This window comes from Tauraco erythrolophus, chromosome 6, assembly GCF_009769465.1.
Source record: "Tauraco erythrolophus isolate bTauEry1 chromosome 6, bTauEry1.pri, whole genome shotgun sequence".
Lineage (NCBI taxonomy): Eukaryota > Metazoa > Chordata > Aves > Musophagiformes > Musophagidae > Tauraco > Tauraco erythrolophus.
The window spans coordinates 61,212,296-61,227,272 of record NC_141470.1 but is presented as its reverse complement, the minus strand read 5'-3'; positions in this window follow the sequence as shown (position 1 = coordinate 61,227,272).

The window sequence follows — 14,977 nt, the reverse complement described above, 5'->3', positions numbered from 1 at the left end:
AAACAAATTCATTTGTGCAAGCCATACTTAGCTGGGGGTTTAAAAATCTTCTGCCTATGAAGCATGCATGCAGGACAGGTTTTGCATATACCTTTTGTTTTGTTTTTTAATAGTTCTAAAAGTTACTCTGCTCATAATTGGGAAGCGATCAGTTTTTTTTTCCAGTAACCAAACACCTCTGGAACTGCTGCTGTTCAAAATTTTTTGTGCAACAAAAAGTGAAAACCAAGCAATGGCTGATAAGTGAAGGCAGGCAAGGGCATGTTGTATTAGAAGTCATTGCTGCACATGAAGCACAATGAAAAAATGCAATGGGTCGCAGATCACGTTCAAGTTACTCAACCAACCCTTAAGCATCAATTTCAGACTGATGCTCTAAATCCAGACCAAAATATTTAATCAGTTAAGATGCAGCTCAAACACTGCAGTAAAATACATGTTAACATAAGGGTTTTATAAAAATACTACTCATCTAGAATAAAAGTTATGCCCATTACGTGCTCAGCTCTCCGGAGATTTTATTAGGCTATGCATGTGTGAAAATAACAATTTTCTCACTCAGGTAGAGGTGTTCCAGTAGGTGGCTTTTTTGTTGCCTTTTATTTTGGTTGGTTGTTTTTTTAAGAATCCATGTCTTGACACCTGTAGGATTCTGTGGTAACTGCATTAGATACTATTCCTTGTTCTGCCACTCAGCTTCTGGATAACTTCAGGCATACCCAGACTCCACATTGTAGTTTTTCAGTGTGGAGAAGCTCCTGAGACTCAAGATCTTTATCAATCCTTTTGAGATCTACTGCTTAAAAGCACCTGTTGGTCTACTGTGACCTCTTCATGTTCTGAAGAAGTTATTCTTTTCGCATACTGTACTGAGGATCAACATGACATTTACTAGCAGATTTTTTAAAATATGCAAATAGCAGGCTAAATGTTTGTGGTGCATGCTGTGGGAAGTCTCTTTTGGTATTGATTTGGACTACCCAAGTTGAGTATCTTGCACCTGCATCACGGCCCTACTGCACCTTTGCTCATTTTATTCCATTTCTTCATAGCAAACTTTCAGAATGTCAACAGCAAGAATGGAAAAACATCCCAGCCTTGGCAAGAATTCTTGTACAATAAGGCTACAGCACATGAACAAGGCTCTGCAGGGAAACCTGTACTGCTGCTGCTCCTCCTTGGTACGCCAGAGGAACAGCAGATTTCTCTTACTGGAACTGAATAAACACATAAGCACAGTTTTAGTGGAGGAAGTGTTCTACACCAGTGGAGTGAGAACATCATAATGAGAGAATTGAACAGCCCAACATGATGGTGTAGCTAACTGCCCTTTCTCATTTCATTGAAACTCGTACTGGATGGATGCTGGCTTTCCTTCAGTTCTAAGCAGAAGAGATGCTCCTGACCATGGTATCCCGAAGTGCAGTGGGGGATACATGAAGACAGAGTGACTGGCTGAGTTTTACTGCTCTATTACAGTTAATCCATCTCCCCACTTCGTCATGCTTTCATGTTGGCAGTTCATACGGACAGAACAGATAAAGAACTTGACCAATACGGCAATCCAATATTTGTCTGAATAGCTAGTATGGGGGGGTTTTATATGTATATATATATATATATATAAAAGGCAGCTGTGATGCTAAGCTTAGGAAATGGAATTAAGGATTGCAGCTCTACAGGCAACACAGTTTAACAGTAACCTCTGACTCACTCCTTACCTTTGGAACTCCAAGCAAAAAGGTGCCATGAGCTTATCCAGGGTTTTTTCCAAAGAGGAAGATGGTAAGTTCTTGGTGTTAATATACTTGGAGTTGAGCATGGTGTGCAGTAGTAAAAACGATGGTCTAAAATAGGTAATGTATTGTATCTCAGGGATCTCGCTCTCCGCAGTTATCAATTTCTTACAAGATTAAAAAAAATAATTAAAAAGACCTACTACCATTTTACTGATCCTTCATACTCAGAGCTCCCTCACCTACCATTATTCAGTAGGCCAGTGCTCATAATATCAGGGTGTATTCCTGATGGAGATGCGTTAATTGTATTGGTAGCTTTCCATCATTTTTCTGGAAACCTCTAACCACAGATGCTGAAGTTAAGTATTTCAACTAAAAAAAAATATTCCCTCATATCCTGTGTGCACAAGATACTTCACTGTTTTCAAAAGTGTTATTGCAACTGTTTGCTTCTATGATTAACGTATCAGGTAGGTAATTACTTTATTCATACACCAGGAAGGTGGTTGTATGAAAGTGGTTGTTTTTTTTAAAAAAGATTAAGTGAGAATTTTTGCTAAGTTTCAACTTGGATAGAAGAGGCTATCCGAGTAATACCTTGTATGTTACCAGCAGTTCTCTCTCACGTACTCTGCATCTGGGGCTGTCAGGCTGTTATAATGAAAAAGGCAATTTCACATTCAGCAGACCGTTTTTGCTATGAATATGGGGGATTTCAAGTGAAGAACCACATTGGAATGTTTTCTTCATTTGTTTTACACTTCCAGGTGGATCTTAACACAGTTTGGCACATATGGTGGTTCATGGGTAATTATTTCCTAACAAGTTCTTCACTGTTATACCTCTGGAGACAACTTACACTTCTTTGGCTGTTGGCATTAGTAGGCAAACTTGAGTTTTCCCACCTGCTTTATAGTTAAAATACACTCAACTTTAAACTACAAACTGGCAAGTATTGTTCCTACGCTCGTTCTTCCAGCTAAAATTCCATATTGAGATGATCTATGTTCCACTCTCTTAATTTTTTTTTAACATAGGAGAAAAAAGTTATTTATTAAGAGCTGTATCTATAGTAGGAAGCTCTAAGTTCTTTCCAGGTAAGTTGTTAGTATTCCTTTTTCTTCCTAAAATATTTTGTTTCCATATGGAGTAAAGGGTGGGATAGGCAGTTCAAGCTTCTAGGTGATTGCCTAATAGTAAAGAAGGGGCTGAAAAAAGAAAAAAACACATTCACTCCTTGTATGCTGTTTAACCGTGATTTGTAGCAGGGACGCATATGCAAGTAGCTGTTATTATTACCCCAATGTTGGATACGACAGTCTTTCCGTACTGGTTTTGTACTTTTCCCGCTGAAGGAAAAAAGTATTTTAAAAGTTATTACATATTTTATCAACTGTTTCATTTTGACTCAAACCCTGTGAAGCACTTATATAAAAGAAGTCTACAGGGAGACAACTACCCTAGTTTTCAGTGATGAGGTTTATCTGTATTTTACCAGTTAAACCCACTATGTTAATAAAACAAAACTATGAACAATAATCTCGCTCAGTTTCAGTATTTTCCCCATTCCTCTTATTTTAGAAGAACATAAGTAGGTAAGAATTGTAAAGTACAGCTCCCTCTTTAATAAAGCAGCCAGTCTAAATGCCAGTTACAAATATACCTGGCAGTTTTCTACATGCCAGCTGCACTACAAGAATAAGACCTAGTTACAAGTAGCTACTGTAGTAGAAGTAGCTACTGCAGTTGTTTCTCCCCAAACGTTCACTCATTCCTGAAAAAAAGTAACTTCTCATGCCTGAAAACATCTAAAGTTTACTTGCAATTCAAAAATTCTACCCAGCTTTATGTTGGAGACCAGGAAGGGAACTGATGTGTGCCCACAGACACAGCGCGTGCATCCTCGGGCAACTTCCACATTCCCGGACTAGCGGCCTCCATTCCACTCTGCCTGCCTGATGCCCGGGTGCAAGATTCCGCAAAAGCCCAATTGTGAATAGTGCTACATAGGATAAAGGGCAAGATTTGGTGGATGCTTCTATCTTCTGTCATTCTGGGGCTTGACATGGAGCAACATCTCTTGGGTTTTTTTTTAATCTTTGCAAGGACTGCTGAAAACAATTGTTCTGTTGCTGACTGATTAAAAGTCACGTGTTCAGACAAGCAGCATTAACGATACAAACACACGGATATGTCTATCTCTGTAACAACATTGAATTATGAACGAGATGCCTCATTTAAGACAAACAAGTTGTCTCCAGAAACGCATCTACTCCCGTACGTTGACCTAATTCCAGATGGCCAAGTCAGAAGTGTGTATGTCTACTACTGCTGCACCTCTCACCTCACAACTCCCAAGGCAAACATACGGGACTATGTGATTACAAAATACTTGCCCCACAAAGTTGTCTGTCTGCAAGATTTCTGCTGTAGGATGTGTTTAGAGATAAACCAGAGAATGAGAACAGAACAACGTTATTTCACTTTCCTAACTGAAATGCAACTATATTAAATATGAAGCAATGTTCTCTATGAAATATTTTTGAAAGGAATTTGTTCTACAAAGTTTAGATGGTATTTCTGTACCAAACATTTAATTCAACAAAGGATTGATTACATCAAAAGTGATCGGATTTGAACAGAAAGTAAAACAAAAATGCATATTCAAGATAGTTTAATATGTATTTTTCTGAATTAGAAATATCACTTTCTAAATGAATGAAAATTTCTAGTGTAATGATCCATTACTCCCCTCCCCCACCACTGAATTACATTATTTATACATATAATACAGAGCTGATTGCAGTTGGAAACAACAATATTAAAATAAATGTTTAATAGATACAAAGGATCTTTTCTCCACAACATAGTTTTTCTGGTGTCTGGACACCAATTTTAAAGTAATTCTCTATTAGCATTAAACTATTTAAGTGCAAAACAACTTTGTTTTAAAAATCTATGATTGCAGCATCCATCTTCCTGAATAACATTTGAAGCCAGAAAGTAATGACTTTCATTGTCCATGAGTGCATTCCAGGCTGTCTTCTAGCCATGTCTGGTTAAAAAATCAGTGCAAAATAAACAATGGTGAAGTACTAGTTTAACCATTGAACTTACTTGAATTTAAGAAACATACTTTATTTTACACTATATATATATATATCTATTTATATATTTATATAGAGAGATTAACTTACACTGGACTTGAAAAGTATAAAGAAACCCAAAAACGTTACTATTTTTTCCTGCGGCACCAAAGGAAGCTTTTTTTTTTTTTTAAATGAAAACTCTTCCTTGGGTGAGCAGCCTAGCAGTATTAGCTGTAATAAGAACTCATGACATTATTCCTTTGCAAATTACTATGTGATTCACATAATTCCATGTTTACGCTCTGCCACATTATAATTTGTGATGCTCTTTGCCTGAAGAACAGCTCCTGGTTCCACTGTCATTACTTCTTGTCCTGTGTTCAGAGATTTGCTAGCAGTAGTGTGATGGCTATACTACAGTTCCACTTGGAGAATTGGCCTGGTTTTGGGATGACAATAACCCTGCAAACAAAGCAGTTTACATTAATCCAGCATGAGAACCTGACATTGATTTTATAAAGTTCTTAGCCTGAAGTGAAAACAAGTACAATTTATTTTTACCACCACTTTACTTTAGACATCAGCACCTTCTTTCCTACTGCAGAACCGAAGCCGCTATTGTGCCAGTCAGGCAGCACACAGAAGAGCTTTCAGTAAGTAAGAAAGCACATGCTGGTTATCTCACATTAGGAATCTGATCCCAGCATCTGATTTAATCTGCCTTGCATTTTGAGTCATTGCGAACTGTGAAACTTTAAGAATCATACACCAAAAAGTGATCAGCGTTTTATTAGGGTAGCAACAAACAAACCTATTCCAGTATCAACAAGTTTGACACCTGACCTGATACAGGGAAACGCTCAATCTCTTATATGCTTTGAATATTACAAGCTTTGAATAGAAAAATAGATTGTCTAACCAAGTATTTATTTTGGTAATTTTAAAAGAGACTGAAACACTGAGCAAGAGTTCAGTAAAGATTTCCCATTACAGTTTAAGCTTGCATTCAGGAAAGCTTTTTTTACCAGCTCCTTCAACTACATCACCATTCAAATAAAACGAGACTGACTTTGTTTTCAGACACAATCCCCAACGGTGCGGCACCCCTGGCTAGACAGGGGTTACTGTTCCAGATTAAGGCAACCACACCTTACAGATAGGGATCAATGGATAGATTCCATTTCAGATCTACGCGTAGCAGCCCCTTTTTAATCATTCATATAAAAGTACCTGTATATCAGACAAATACTATTTAGGAAAAGCTTAACATCAAAATACAATTTAGTCCTCTCGTAAGGTCATTATCTAGTTGTAACAAGTGCCAGCAGGCTGAGGAGCGCAATGCAGCGGAGCTGAAAGCACACCAGTACTGCTGAGCAACTCCTTACTGCGTAGGATGATAAATGCACTTTAGCAATTCCTCTAAAAGCTTAGGTTCTTACCTCAAAATTAAGATCCTGTGACTCAGATCCATCAAACTAGACTAGCTCCGGCAGCAATTAGCGCACCACGTAGAATTAGGTCACATCTTCAGAATCTACAGGAGCTCTTTCTTGCTTGGATCCAAGAAACTGAAAGGTCCTGACTGGCGAAGAAAACCCTGACCATAGACAGAAGAGGTGGAAGGAGGGCTGGACTGGCTGGATTCAAGTCATCAAGCTTCTACTAAACCCATAGCCCACCCTTTTGAAAACATCTAATCTACCAGTTCAAACACAATAAAATCTAGATATATTTGTAGGATTTTTAGCAGACAGTGTGCGTATACAGACACACCACATTTTATATACATTTATACGTAATAATGTACGTGGCACTTAATTTGGTGCCCTCCACAGATCACACCTGCGGGAACCTGAACACTTATCTTCACTTGTTGATGCAGCAGATATCCGCTTCAAACACTATTGAGGTAGACGGAAGTGGATTGTTCCTAACTTGTTTGACATTCAGGATGTGCAAAGATACTGCATACTTCTTGAGAAGAGAACACTAGCTTCCTAGTTACTAGTTAAGGAATAGATGGTGAAAAAAGGCAGAATTTTAGAGCAAACAAGCTACTGAAGCACTTCTGAAAATTTTTACCAGGAAAGTTTTGTTTGAAAGTGAAGATGAATCAGAACTCTATAGTCCATTACCAAAGCATTCTTCAGAATTCTGTTAAATCCAGCAGCAACTGGAAGGCCTTTCCTGACAGATTACAGCCACTAAGCACTTTCAAGTACCCTGGAAAAGACACCCAAAAGTATTATTTTCAGTCGTTAATAAATCAGTGATCCAAGCTGTTCATATGCAATATGTGCTTTATAAGCACATGGAAAGTACTAGCGATGGCACAATATGAAGTCTTTTTCAACGGGCTCATAACCATGCTATCCAGACAGAGAGAAATGAGCAATATTCCAAAATCACATTTACACTGTAATGTGACTAGTTGTTGTTGGGGCCCTGGGGGGCGCGAGGAAAACGAATCATTCCTTTTCCTACAACTCCTCCAGAAATAGGCAGCAAATACTGAAATTCAGCATGGTGCCTTGTTCCCCGTGCTACCAGACACTCTCGAGTTCAAGTTCCAGGACTAGGAACAAGGAGTCACGCAGTCCCGGTTTCATCTCCCCGGCTGTGAATACTCCCTGCTTTAAAGAGCAGAAGCGCAGTGCAGGTGGCTCCGAGCGAGTGAATAGTAGGAAGTCCTTATATTTCAATCCTTGCTCTAAGAACTCTGCAACTCTGAGCAGGCCAGCCAGAGGAACACCAAAGTGGAAAGTATCTCAAGACCAATATCCTGGTGCTACTGCAGACAGACATCTCAAAAACTTTGCAAGTACTGCCTTAAAACTGGCCATTCCAGAACTTGTGACAGAGATCAGAAATCTTGTGAGTTATTCCAAGTACTTAATTTCAGAAGACATCTTAGACCTTAGATGTTCATACAAGAAAAGCAAGAATAAGAATTTGTTTTTTCACACAGAAGTTGTCCCCAAAGTGGTGAGTGTTCTCAGTGGGTCCTGAGTAACAAAAAAGATTCTGTAGAATTTTTCCATTATATCAGAGCCTTTCAAGCAAGGCCACTTAAGAAGTTACGTTACATGTAACATAAGAAACTTTAGAAAGCCACATTAGAAAAATCAAGTGAGGGCTCAAAAAATTTACAGTTTTGATACAGAGGTTGTTACCCTGTAAGAGTCTGGTCTGTAATACAAATGGTGTGGGACTGGAATATTTGTAATTGCATTCTCTGGGAATAATACAATGGAGAAGGTTATGGAAGAAAACCCAGAAAGCTCCTGCCTGCAAAGAAAGAATAAAGAAATTAAGATCTCAGTGCTTTCTGTGATAAAACCATCCAGTCTAGTCAACCGGGTGGTAAAAGATGGAACAAAAGCTGCAGCAACTTCCTAGGGTAACAGCGAAGCTGCACAGTTCAACAGCCGTGACAGAAAACACAAAAGAACTGCGATGCGACACCTGCAGATCTGCTGTGCGGTACAGCGCATCAACTTCGAGTTTAAGAACAAACAGATCATACTGAGCAAGGAGCGGAAAACAAAAGACTGGTCAAAAAACTTTTGAAAAGAAATACAGTCTTTTATTAGTAGTATTATTTTGTCAGCATATGGACTAGCAGTGGGTGGGAAACAGAACGGTTCTGAGGGATTTGACAGAACAATCTTCATCACAACCTCAGAAAAGGTCCTCCAAATAGGTGCCACATCACCTGTCCTATGAACAGAACACTCTACAGCTGAAATGGGCTTCTTTTGTAGAGAAGTGTCAGTTTTCTTACGTCAGTTAGCAATGTGAGAGTATCGAACACAAAGTGTTCCAGCACTAGTTGCCAGGGATAGTCCATGTTTATCTATGCATTCTCTGACATCCAACACACGCAGGACTTTGCATATTTGGTAAAAATAGGCTTGCATGGGTAGGAATGAAAAGCCATAATAAATATGACCAGTAAGATCATTTCCACCCAAGGTTCACGGCACTCATAGGCGTGGTTTGTTCGGAAAGACCTGCAGCAGTGTTAAGACTAACCCTCCTCACAATTAATGAGATTTAAAAATTATAATTTTTTTTTATATAATGCTCCAGCCAAAAGTTTGGGTTTTTCTAAAGATATGAAACGCAAAGTTTCACAGCACAAACTAATTCTATGAAAGATCAGCACATAATTGCTGTATTAAAAAAAAAAAAAAATCGTGAAGATACTACCAAGTAGAAAAAAAGCCATCAGTAACTACTGAGTTAGTATTTTCTTCATGTAAATTAGGACAGGATTAATTTGAGCCACAGATGCAATCGCATGTAGTTTCACTCACGTAGACAATAAACTGCAAGTTTGGACACATGAGCAGAACACAGAAACACGAAGCAGCTCAGCTGACTCCCAGTGACTTGCTGGATGTCAGAACTCCACACGTCTCCTCCCACTTTCTGGTTTGAAACTGAAAGGTGGAAAAAAACAAAGCAAAGGGTCCAATGCAACAAACAACTGGTCTAAAAAAACCCCAAATCTTCTGGGTATATATACTTTAAAGGGTCTCATAGTACACTTCACTAATGCAATTAAATCAATTAAAAAAGCAGGCAGAATTAACGAATGTCCATACAAAACTGGCATTAATTGGTTAAACCATTTCTGCTATTGCCAGTATATGAAATAATCGGAATTTATTATTTGAAGAATATTCCATGGGTTGCTGCTTCTTGTCCAGAACTGTGATATTCTTGGAGTAATTTGAAAAAGTAATCCGATCGAGTCCTTTGCTTGAGAAAAGAGCCCATGGTTCTATACAGTATTTGAGCAATAATAATATCCCAAAACAGAATGAGATTTTCCACATTTGTTTAAAATTCGGTAGTCAAATCAGCTGAATTAGTTTTACGATTTGCATGAACAAAATCTCCGACAGCTTCTTACCCAAATGAATCAGCGTTTATTAGCGCAAGTCTCTGAACTGCACATACTCACTAAAATCAGATTATTAATCTTTAATGGACTCACAAAATTAATTAACTGAGAACGTTCAAGGAAGCGCCTGCTGAACATTTACATAACCAACTACAGAGAAATATTTTGTATTTGATTTAGGAGGATACAGCAAAGCTGATACCTATCTTTACATAGCCTACATGTTCACTAAACAGAGTTTTTAATATATTGTCTTCTGTTTGCCTTTTTTTTTCCCCTCTTTGTTGTAGTAGTGTTACAGGAAAGTGTAAATGCTTAAACCATTTGACACCAGATCTTGTAATACCATGTAGTAGCACCAAGGAGGTTTCACTTGCAACTTCTCTTCTGTGTACATAAAGGAGTTTTTCTCCTGAGGTATATCACCGTTTTACTCATCGTCAACAAAATGAGAAGTCAAGGCTGCTGGAAATCAGCAGACTAAGACTAACTAAAAATCTGTCTAGTGGTATTATGCAAGATTACTTCAAGACTAGTATATGGTTTGCAATTGGAAGATATGCATGTTCGAAAGAAAAAGAAATAAAAAAAATTAAGATGCAGTTACTTGCGTGCTGGGACAAGCACAAAAGGCTTTTGCCAGCAGAAGCCCCATTTGGCTCAAGCAATAGGACCTTAATCTTCATTTAGGCATTAAGGCTCATATGCTTAGGAGCAGTTGTTTCTCTAGCCTCCTCGAGCTACAAAAGTCTGTAAGGTTTAAAATTATCAGATTAGAAAATAATGAAATTGAGATAAACCAGGGAAAACCTCAGGGAAAAGCATATGATTTAAGGCAACCCCATTTGGGTTAGCAGGAGAAGAAACGAGCAAAATTAATTTGGTAAGATTGATCAGAACCTACCTAAAAACCAACTTCAAAAACAGAAAATGATGTGATTGTACAAGTTATTTCCTTCAGAAGTTTGTGCGATGTTATTAAGGACAAGCAAGACAACACTTTCACGTTCCAAGACATCTTTTGCCAAAGTATCTTGTATGACCACAGACCTTGTAGAAGTTAGTTTTGTTTCATGCTCACACTGACTGTTGAGAAACTGGTTTGTCCAACCACTTCTTGCATCATTTGATATAACTGGATGTTTCCAGAAGGTTTCAGAATGGATTTAATTTTGTTCCTCCATTGACATCTGTTCTTAAATATATGTTATATACATATAGACCACCATAGCGGTCCATCAATACCTTCTGAAGTACCAGAAAGTTCTCAAGTTCACGTAAGAAAGATGATTTCCTCAGCTTTAGTCTACAGAGTATTTTCGCCTAAGAGATAGAGAGTCCTACCTCAGTTAGACTGGGCCCACAGTAACTAACTTCTTCAATGAAATTTCTCAAAAGTGCCTTGAAACACTTTATAATTTATTTGTCATCGGTTAACACTGCTGCAAGGGTAACAGAGCCCCTAGTCCACTCAGACAGAAGAGCAATGTCTTAACTCTTCATCTAAACTGGTTCCAAGAAATTCTGCAGTCCAAGTTTCAGACTAGTTTAGTTCTGGTTCAGACAAGTTTAGCTCTAGACTAGCCACAGTTTCTCTAGACAGAGAACGCGTGAATCGTGAGTGAGCCATATCCTCAGGGCTGTAAATTCAGCACTCATTAGGTAAACGTCAAGATCTAAAGCCAGAATAAAGAACATACCCTGCACAAGAGTCCATGGGGGAAAGAGCTCCTGTAGAATCCTAGAAGGAATGACAACACTGTCCCAGCTCCTGTTTGACAGGCAGGCAGCACGAATCTAGATAGAGCCATGTCTGTGTTTTACTGAATCTGAGTTTAAACGAGTTTGGTAAGTGGTTTGGTAAGTGTTCTATTTCATATTACTCTATTTTTTTAAAAAAAATAAATATCATGAGACATGACCTTATCAGCAAGATTTAAACATGAAAACGTATGCATCGTCTTCAGATGAAGTGAACCATTTACTCAGAGCAGGTTACAGGATGCAATCGAGTTCGTTCTTTAAAACATGGCAAGTTAACAGTTTTCATTGTGGCCATTTGTTCAGCACAGTATGACAGCAATAAGGCCACCTAAGGACTGCAAGATAAATTAAAACTCAGATGTGGAAAGGACTATTGAAAGTTATCTACATTTACAGTTCAATCACACATTTTTATTTAACATCAGTATACAGAGGACAACCCCAGCAAGTTATTTTGTAATGTCAAGTATTTAGTAAAGTTCTTCAGCTGTAACAGTGACAATAGAACAGCTAAAAATAAGCAGTATGAAACAAACATGATCTTCTTAAAATTATAAATATACCAACAATACTTCTTAAAGCTTAATTATTGCAACAGTTAAATTAACAATAGTTCATGTTAGAAAGGCTCTATGAAATTTATTCAAGTTGTCAAGAAATTAGATGGAAGTGTAAAAAGGAAATACATATGAATTTTACTTTTGATTTTCACTAAAGGTAGTCAATACAATTTTGTACAGTATCACCTAACATGTCAATCTTTAACAAACTCCAGTATACAGAATTCATAAAATGCAGAAGAAAATATTGTTTAATTTTTACATGTGAATTGACAGTAAATTAACTGACACAATTTTTATTATTGTAACATAAGCAGGCCAGCATTTTAATTTAGTAGCTTTATGTTGTTAAAGGGGCAGACATATACAGTCATTCATTCCAAGTACACAACCAAATTTTAAGAGGTGGTAATTCAGAGCGTGGGTTTGCTAAAAAGTGTTTAGTAAAAGTCATGTTATTTCCTAATCCAGACATCCTCGTCATAAAGCCTTTAGAGGGATACGATCTCTCCCGGCTTCACTGGAGCCACTAGTCACACCTTCTCACACGGGCGCACGCGCAAACACACACACACCTCGCTGTAAATATCTCGCCAGTGTACGAGGTTCAAACCCACCCTGACCACCCACGTGGGGATGCCATGGGCAACTCTGCCATGACGCACGTTACAGAAAGCTTGGATTTCAGCATGGTGACCTGAAGTCATACAGCTGTGTTTCAGTTTTACTGCAGTCGTCCCTGAAGTTTATACAGATACCATATCACGTGGAAAGAAATTTATTTGATAGGAGTTAAATACCAGCAATTGAACTTCAATTGTAATGACGAAATGCTCCTTTCCATTGAGGAAGAATTAGAATGTATAGCTGCTCCTCTCACTCAAATACAGTCCACGGATGTTTAAGCACTTTCACTAAAACAGAAGTCATACTCAAACATGATACTGTACCACAATTGTAGTTAACTAGGAAATTCAAGGATGTTATCATTTAAGTCTAAGTCTTCCTGTACAATAAGTCAAATAAATAAATTCATGTGCGTTTGTTTCACAAAATGGTAGCGTGTTTATCTTGCTAGGTTATACACTGCTATTTCACCTTTTCGTGCTTCTGGCCAATCTTACCTTGAGCTTTCTCACAAAGGAAATGGCTGATCAGCAATTTTCATTTGGATAAAACGGAATCACTGTGTGACATGGTGAATAGTTAATTCCGAAGTCAAACGCAGAAATCGCATCGATAGTTCCTCTGTCCACTAAGTTCAGAGAAAACTTGTTTTGCATATCCAGGAACCACTTTGGGTTTTCGGGGGTTTTGTGGATTGGTTTTGGTTTGTTTGGGTTTTTTGTTTGTTTGTTTTGTGTTGGGTGTTTGGGCTTTTTTTTTTTTTTGCAATTGCTTCTGCAGGTCCTGTAATTCAGTTTGAAGTAGCTATAAAGACAAAACTAGAAGTTTCCTTAGGTTCCTTTGAAATAATTTTTCTATGTTTTCAGATTGATACAACATTAATCCCATTCAGGTTTCCCACCAGGGCCTAGGAAAGACAAGGGGGAGAGGCGACAGCTAATTGTCACCATGTTGAGAAGAAAGTTCATGCTCTTGTTGAGGTGATCTATTTTCCTCACCACTCTGAACCTTCTTGCGCAGAAACACCTAACAGAAAGTGAGCGTAAAAAACTGAAACTAATGAACCCTGAGCCTCAGCCAACTTGTTTCTAATTTAATTTTGCCATTCTCTTCACCTCACTCTGATGGGGAGTTTGCACAACAGCTCTGGAAGCGCAATGCAAGAATGGCATATTCCAGTGAGGAAGCTCAAGGTATGATTACATACACACTGAAGCAGTAATTTGGAAAGTTTATCAACAAACTGTCAGGACACTGTGTAAGCACTGTGCAGGCTATAAACTATCATAAGGATTGTGGCTGAAAAGACACTTCTGGATTTTTTTTTTTTCCCCCACTAAGGGCAGCAGCAGTCCAACCAGAAAAATGAAGAGAACATGTCATGCGCTGTCCAATTATCCAGCGTGTCTCTGGATGGCTATTGAAAATGAGAGGGAAAGGTAGCTCTGACTCAATGGAAATGACACTAGACACTGCAAGCCTGCTTCGGTTTTCCATGCGATTCTTTCTTTAGGCTGGCAGTGGCATGAATTTAATAAAGGCCTTTTGAGGCAATGATGGAGGAAGCAGCAAGACTCAGAGGCTTTCACTCTAGGAGCTGGCAGACAAAAACGTGACAGTGTTTTAAAATCACTTGGGGACCCATATTTTAAAAGGAAGACTAGAAATAGCAGCTTTAAGCCCCAGAGTAATGGGATAGCCTAGGATAAAACAGCTGGTGAAACAGAAACGGATGGTATATAACCCAGTAAGAAAGACATTACCATGAGTGTTTTATACTTTGACAGTTTTCATTAAATAAAATTATTAAGTGCTTTCCTATAAACACAAGGGATGCTCATAACGTCCTTCTGGCACAAATATTTTCCTATCAAAGCCCTGTAAACATGCCACCAAAATTTAATTTTTACCAGCAGAGTGAGCTCACTAGAAATGCAAGTGAAATCAGAAAAACAAATTCATTTGAAAATTTCTAAGTAAATACTTCCTAAATAATATGGCATTTACATCAGTGTGCAATATATTAATTTTGAAAGTGATAACTTCAGCATGAAAATTACTTACCTGTAATTAAAGTTTTCCATATTGGCCAATACATAAATCCTGATTTTGGTACTGCATACTTTATCTCTGAAATATTTGAAATGTCATGTTCCAAATCAAAGTCAATACACAAAATACTTAAGTTACACCACTCTAACAAATCCCACCTCAGCCACTGAAAATAAATTCAACAGTGTAGTGTTTAGTAGTATGCAAAGGAGTTTTAGAACAAAAAGAAAA